We start from the raw sequence: 7,706 nt of genomic DNA on the forward strand, positions 1-7,706 counted from the left end.
GGGGGGTAGCGGAGCAGTAGGGAGAAGGGGGACCCCTGGACTGCAGAGATCTGCTTTGTTTCCAAAATGACACACTAGAAGCGTCTCACACATTTCTGGGGCAGGTTCCAGGAAGCCTGTGAAGCCAGGTCAGACTCAGGTAACACAGCTGAAGAATTCCCCAGCCCGCAAACTGTAAAGTAAAGTCCAGCTGTGACCGCAAAACTCATTCTGCTCCGGATGTCCGATGTCGTTACATACTGTAGCAGGTATATAGTCAAACTCAGGCAGCAGACCTGTTCACAATACTGTCCAGCGTCTGAGCAAACACACCTGTGCATACAAAACGTGGGCCGCATGTGCACATGCAAACATACAGAGTACATATGTGCAGCATATGAATTGATGATGCACACAGTTTCACCACGCCACTGTTGACATAACCTACTTGTCTATCGTTCACAGGTTCAATTCCCCAACAGTTCAGCATCTGACACTGGAAGTTCTTATTACGTGGGTCGGCTAAACTTAGTGTTGTCAGTGATTAAATTAACAAAACGTAACATTATGGTTCTTGGAAAGGTGTTACTGTGTTTGAAACCAGCCACAAAAAAAATATCAAAAATATCCCCTGCTTACATAACCTCCTTATAGCTTGAGGCTCAGCACACACCTCATCCATGTTATGAAGAGGTTACAGGGAGAGTCAGTCTGATGAAGAGAGAGCAATGAGAAACAAGGTGAGAGGTGTATAAATACAGTATAATGAAGAGAGGAAAGAGAGAAAGTGCAGTTTAGGTTTGAGATAAACAGTGATGGTAAAAGCATTTTTTCCTTTTACCAAAGAGTAACAGTGGAAATGAGGTGGATGACATATGAAATGCTCTGAACAGTTGTTCAGCCACAGTCAAAACTGGTCTGAAGCGGCTGGCGGACTGAATAGAGCTCGGACAGGGAGTGGCCTGGCCCCGATTTAGCTTTGGTCCCATTTCGCCGCCCCCCCTTCCCCTCCACTCCACTCCTGTTTACTGCCTTCATCAAACTCTCTGGGTCATGCATGCACACACACACAAAAGACCTTGTTGGTCTGCTGCCGTCTCAGCTGTATCATCTCTGAAGTGTGACGTACAAAGAGACGTGCGCAGTACAGGTCATGTGAAAATACCACAGTTCTTTTTTTGTACATTTTACTGCTGCTTAACAAGTTGACCGATTATGTTCAATGGGTCGGAAAACACAAGCAAAAGGTTTCCAAAGATGAGTGTGTGTAAGACCATGTGATAAGAAATGGGCGCAGCCAGAGGAAAGAAAATAGCTAAACATGACTCGTCTAACAAGTAATTTAGATGTCTGGTGGGGAAAGAAAAAAATAAATCCTACAACTACTCAATTACTTCTTGCTGCCTACACCTGCAGTGCAGCAGGATCCCCACCACTTACCCCACCCCCCCACCCCCCCTCACAAAGCAGAATGCAAATGCAGCAGTGAACCTGCAGCTGACTGGCACACGGCAGCCGAGCGGGGCGAGGGGTTTTATCTGCAATGCCAGGTTCTGCCAGCTCAAATTAGCGTGTCACAGAAAACAGTCGATAGGAAGAGATGAAGAGAGAGAGAGAGAGAGAGAGAGAGAGAGAGAGAGACAGGTGTGTGACCATGATCCTGCAGCAACCAGAGTGAAACAGTCCGAGGTGGAGTCAGCGAGGAGACAGAGAATGAATAATGATGGAGGCCCAGAGGGCACGGAGGGGGAGTGAGAAAACATTGCAGGGAGTAAAAACAAAGAGTCGGCTGTGTCATTCGCCTCATGGGTTTCCTTCCTGTAGGACCACAAGGCCATCGACTAACTGCAGCCAGAGAAACAAAAAAAAACAAACAAAACAGAAAAATCAGCTCAGCATACCACCCTGCTGTAGCCCCGCCCAAACACACACACAGACACACACACAGACAGCAGCTCCACCTGCACCTCCCTGCCCAAACAGTGGGTTAACTCACAGAAGTGATGTAAGAGGTGGGGGTGACACAAATACCACAAATTCTGTTGTTTGTGCATTCATCGCAGCTTTGCCGCACACCCCCACCGCAGCTCTACCCGAGCCCTCCACACACACACACACACACACACACACACACACAGACACACACACACACAAGCACTGCAACATCAGGTGCCAACACCCGACAAGTCACTTTCTCAGGTGGAAATGCCTGGACTCGTACAGCAGGGAGGGATGGAGTGATACAGACAAAAGCTCCTGGTTTATCAGTTGTTTTGAAAAGGGGTCTGTTGTGCAATGTTAGGCTTAAAAAAAAAAGTTAAAAGAAATACTTATAATCCAATTACATGACTGAAGCAGCTATCACAAACTCACACATGTTTTTCATACTGTGATTTACGGTCTTGGCCTTTAAAATGACAAAGTCAGATCATGAAAAACATGTTGATTGCCAGTGATGACACAACAGTATTTCACCAAGATTACACAACTGCAATAACACTGAGCTGCCTAATGTCAACTAGTCTGGCATATAGTGATGATAAAGAGAAAGATCAAGTTGTTTCTCGTCAACGGTTTAATCTTTGACCACTGTATCGTAGTGACTTGAATAATTGATTAATCTTCTGTAATTCCAGTTAAATCTGGGAGGATGATCTCATGGCATTTATTATCTAGGCACCATCACGGTGTATGTGTTTGTCACAAGGTACAAAGAGCATAAACCAACTGAACAGATTGGTTGATACAATATGCCGATAAAACCGTAATACAACTATTGCAAAACTCTGCTCAAGATAAACACTGTCATTGTTGACAAGAGGCCTGAGCTGAGTGAGCTGCTGCTGCAGGAGGAGGAAGAGAGCGGATGTACAAAGCAACAACAGTCGTAAATGGAACTGTTTAATCTCATCTAAATATTGACTTGATGCCTATCAAAAGGTTTTATGACACACTATAACGAACCTTTTACTGGTAATGTGTAATAAATATTATAATACAGCGGAAGCGCAATGAGCAGTGTGTTTAACAGATAAGATTATGTTTGTGTGTTATCAAGAAAAAAAAGAGCAAGTGCCAAAAGCCTTTCCTAAAACACACGATAACACCTGTGTTAAAATATTACGGTTCAAGCTGTGGTATTCTTAGTTGTTGTTTTTTTTCCACTCTGGAAGCAAACACAGCATTCACAGAGGGCATATCTCAAACCATCAGTGTTGTGGTGTAGGCTGGGAAGGCATTACACAATACCAGGCAACCTGCTGCCTGTAGTTATAGTTGAGTAACATACGGCAGCCTGTGTTACTCTGGGATCCAGGCAGCGTTAGAGAGGAATGTTTGTTTTGATTTCGGAGGGCTCAGTCAGGGGGCCCAGGACAGTACGGTGTGTGTGTGTGTGTGCGTGTGTACGTGTGTGTACGTGTGTAGGAAGTAGGTGTATGTACGTGTGTGTGTGTGTGTGTGTGTGTGTGTGTGTGTGTGCATATCAGCAAGAGGAGGGTTCATTCACGGCAAATTACCCTTACTTGCCTTGCCTCTGTTTTTGTTTTCGATTCCCCTTCCACGGCTAAAAATTAGGTCAGCGGTCACGTGACGTTTCAGCCGGAGCAGCAACAAGAGACCGAAAAAAAAAAAGAGAACAGACTTTCTAACCTTTTACAGATATTCCTCTGACAGTATATAAGTACACTTTAACCTGAAAACCTTCATCATTAGCTATTTGAGGACTTTTTTGAGGCTAAATATTCCCCTGAAAAACAAAAGTTTTTGTCTTTTATTTTCCCCAAAACCCACGGAAATGGCAGTTGGCCATGTGTTATGTTTACTGTTGACTCTGGAAGGGCTCCAGTCTCAGTGACCTTGTGGAAAGTCACAATCACAGGTGTTGGGTGCATGTGCATGGGCCATGGGAGTGGCAGGAATAAGGACACAAAGAGCAAAACATTAAATGAGACGAACGATAAAATGTCAACATGCCGGCTTGATGCATATTTGAGATCACTGACGATTGACATCTTTCCTGAAAGGAGCTCAACAAACAACATCACATGCATTCCCCCACGTTTTTTATATTTACAACATTTGTTATAAGTAAGATTCACAGTTCACAGGGAGTTTAAATAAAAGAGTAAAATGTTCAAAGAATATTTGCTGGGTGACAGATTAGCTTGAGCTTTTCAAAGGAGCCCCGAGGCAAAAAAGAAGAAAGAAAATAAAAAAACATGTGAAATCTGAATCAGATGTTTTGTGTTTATGACATAGTTGTTTTGGTTTCAAACAGCAGGCGCCTGTTTGGAACCTATCTGGAACACACAAAGACGTTTATGTAATATTATCAATATCAACAACACTGGTTATTGTTCAAGAAAAATGATGTCAAAACACAGCAATTTACAGTCGTTATTGATTAATGCTGTCAGGATGTCCTGTATTCAAAGAGGGCATTTGTAAGTTGTGTTAGTGCTTCACAGCCAACATTAACATTAACAGCTGTTTACTCGTCTAAAAGAAATCATCACACATCATTAACACATCTTTTCTTCTACTAAAGTTAGCATGCTAACCAGTTGGCTCATTCGCGTTTCTTAATGTCAGTCAGCAAACTATGGTGGACTGGATTATAACTGTTGATATTTGGCATTTCGTCTCTGACCTCGTCGCTCCCCATACGGAAACACCAAGCTCAGCACAGCAGGAAGTGGGGAGAGTTGATAATATCCCCCCCCCCCTTGGGGAACGTAGACTCAGGTTTCTAGGGCTTCAGAAATGCTATATGAAGCCATAACGGCAAGTGACAGCACAGCAGGAGAGTATAAGGTACATGGGCGATCTCTCAATCACCCGCTAACTGTAACTTTCTCACCGGGTGCAGCCACCACGTCATGATCCCTCACTGGCTTCCCAAACCTACAAACATTGTTTTTCCTCAATGGAGTTGCTTGATAATCGCACTTAGTGAATTCATTCAGCCTGTGAACTGTGTTCTTGCTGATTTGCGTTCCTCCAGTAGGTGAAAAACAGCTGTCAAGACCAATTTGGATCACTAAACAAATGTGAGATGTGGGACGCGATGTGGAGGTCTGGAAAGAGGCTACAATTAAGTATTGCACTGTTTAAATCAGAATAGCATTAGAAAAAAAACATAATAATCAAAATTTCATAAGCATCAATGCAAAATAAGTGACATTTGAGGATCTTAGTATGAATTGCTGTGGTATGAATTGTTGCCTTGGATGCTACTGTAGAGAAAAACAGAGAGAGAGAGAGAGAGAGAGAGAGAGCATTTCTCCGCGATATATGACAGTCTAAGTTGTTACTAACTGGAAAAAAAAAAAGCTGTTGAAAGGTGAATGTATGAAACACTGCCTTGTTAAGTTTTCACTGAAACCTGTTACATCCTAAAATGCTTTAACAAGCAACCATCTGGTGTAATCTTACATCCTCTGGTGCCTGAAAGCCATAATTTTGAACCAAAAATAGGTTTTTAGTCAATCAGGCCTTTGTGGATATCCACATAGCGCCAAAGCCTGCACACTGGAAGCAACGGGCAGAAATGTAGGTCAGCCCCTCCTACTTTCTTCTACATAGCGCCGCCTTGCCCTCACCCTTCCACCAAAGTTTTCAAGCAGCAGAGCCTTGAGTGAACCCACGCGCCGTGGCAAAGCAGCTGAGAACGTGGAGTAACAGAGGGGTACAGTGGTGCAAAGGGGGGGGGGGGGGGGGGGGGGCAAAGAGAAGCTCAAGCAAAGGAGGGCAAGCTAAAAATTCAGATTTGGCCCTCCTAACATGGCTCTGTCTCTTGACAACCCCCCCACCCCCTCCTCCCTTTTTTCCTCTCAGACTTCTGAGGAAATCTCCTCTCTGCTCCAAGTAAACTGACCATATACAGCACAAACCAACAGACTCAACTGCAGTCACGTGTCTTGGCTGGCTCTGATTCTGCCTCAACGGCTGACTGCAGGAACGTCACGTCTCCGTGGCGACCCCTCTTAGCAGCGACCGTTATCTATCAGCAGGTTCGGTTAGTTTTCAGCCCGCCCCCCCCCCACCAGTGCTATTACAGCGCTGTGACTGTTTGTCGTTGGGGCAGACGCAAGGTCACCTTTTAAGGAGTTAAAAACAATCGGTGTCTGGTACAGGAGTGGGATGGAGTCCGAAAAACGGAGAGAGTGAGAGAGTGAGGGAGGGGATGATGGGTGATTTTTATTTTCTCCTCAGACAGGAATGCGAGCATTGACTCACTTTGGGGGCCCCCAGCAGCAGCTGCCCGCACGGGGTGTGGGTGGGTGACAACAGCCTTCCGTTATGAGTCTGCTGTTTAGGGCAGTGTGTCACATACTGAGGGAAGTGGAGTTTCTCTCCATCACAGCACTGGCAGATAATGCTGCAGCCATTATAAACTGGATGACTGAGAATTCTGCATAACAAGGAAGTTAAATCATAGGTCATGCATCAACAGCTGCGCAGTATGAAAATATTACGGGCGAAAAGAGGGGGGGGGGTAAAGTAGCTGAGGTCATGTTGATGAGTCATTCTCTAAGATACTGACATACTTTAAAACCAATATCTGGCCCAAGATTTTTAAGTATATTCTCTCTTACATTCAGCAGGCTGCAGAGGCAGGTGCTCGTAAACAGAGCCAAGTTAATAATAACGCGCTGCACTGTCCCAGAATGATTTAAAAACACACATCCTGCAACCTGAACCAGGGCATGAATCACATATCGGGGAGCAGTGACAGAAGTGTTGCAAACAGCAGCAGGACGCAGTTTACACAGGAAAGGAGATACTGCCGGAGGGGAAAGCAGATAAACCTCCATGAAGGGTCTCCCAGTGAGATAACCAAAATATGATCTGAAAGCAGAGAGGCTCAACTGCATTCAGCGGCCTGTTACACAACACAGGACATAAAGAGCCTTTTGTATTAGTCTGACGGCACAGAATAGCGCTATCTAATCCACAGTGGCCTCTGCATTGAAAAGAGAGAAATCAGACGCACAAACAAGAATTCAAGGGTTGTTTACATTATGTGTGACAGGTTGCACAGTGGTTATATTTCGCATATTTTGCAATTATCATGGACAAAGAACAGTGACACAAACACACACACACACGCACACAGCGCAGCCATGTTGACATACATCTTAAGCTCACGTTGCCTGTTTCCCTCTCTCACGTTGATGTCAATCACACACCCACAGCTCCGGAGTGTGTCACGGTGTAACTGATGCTTCTTCCCATACATACAAAGCCGGTGAACCTAGTTTCTAATCCAGTTCCATCCAGTTTGTCACAAAAGCAGCAGGCAGACCTCAGGTGAGTGAGACCTGAGAGGTGCGTGTGCCGAAATTCCAGAGAGCCTTGTGTAAGATTATTTCTCGGATTGGGTGTCAGAAAAAAAAAAAAAAGAAAAAAGAAAAACAGACTCATCCATTTCCTAACCGGGTCAGAGGTCAAAGCAGCACTGGACAAACATCGCTCGAGCCACACACCAGCCAAATACTCTCCCAAAAGCACAGAAAATACACAATCAGACGGAATATTAACACAGTCCACATAAGAAATGTTTTAGTTTCTCAGGAATGTATTATTGCAAACAGACACAGTGGAGACACATAGCTGCTTCTGTTGCAATCCAATAACGTCTATCTGGAGATCATGTTTCCTCCTGGTCTGCAACCCTTGCATTGAAACAGCAGAGGGGCTTATGAGCAGATACGCTGTTATTG

The sequence above is a fragment of the Seriola lalandi genome, unplaced genomic scaffold (genome assembly GCF_002814215.2).
Source record: "Seriola lalandi dorsalis isolate HSWRI2012SDOR001 ecotype SW California unplaced genomic scaffold, Sedor1 jcf7180002054563, whole genome shotgun sequence".
Lineage (NCBI taxonomy): Eukaryota > Metazoa > Chordata > Actinopteri > Carangiformes > Carangidae > Seriola > Seriola lalandi.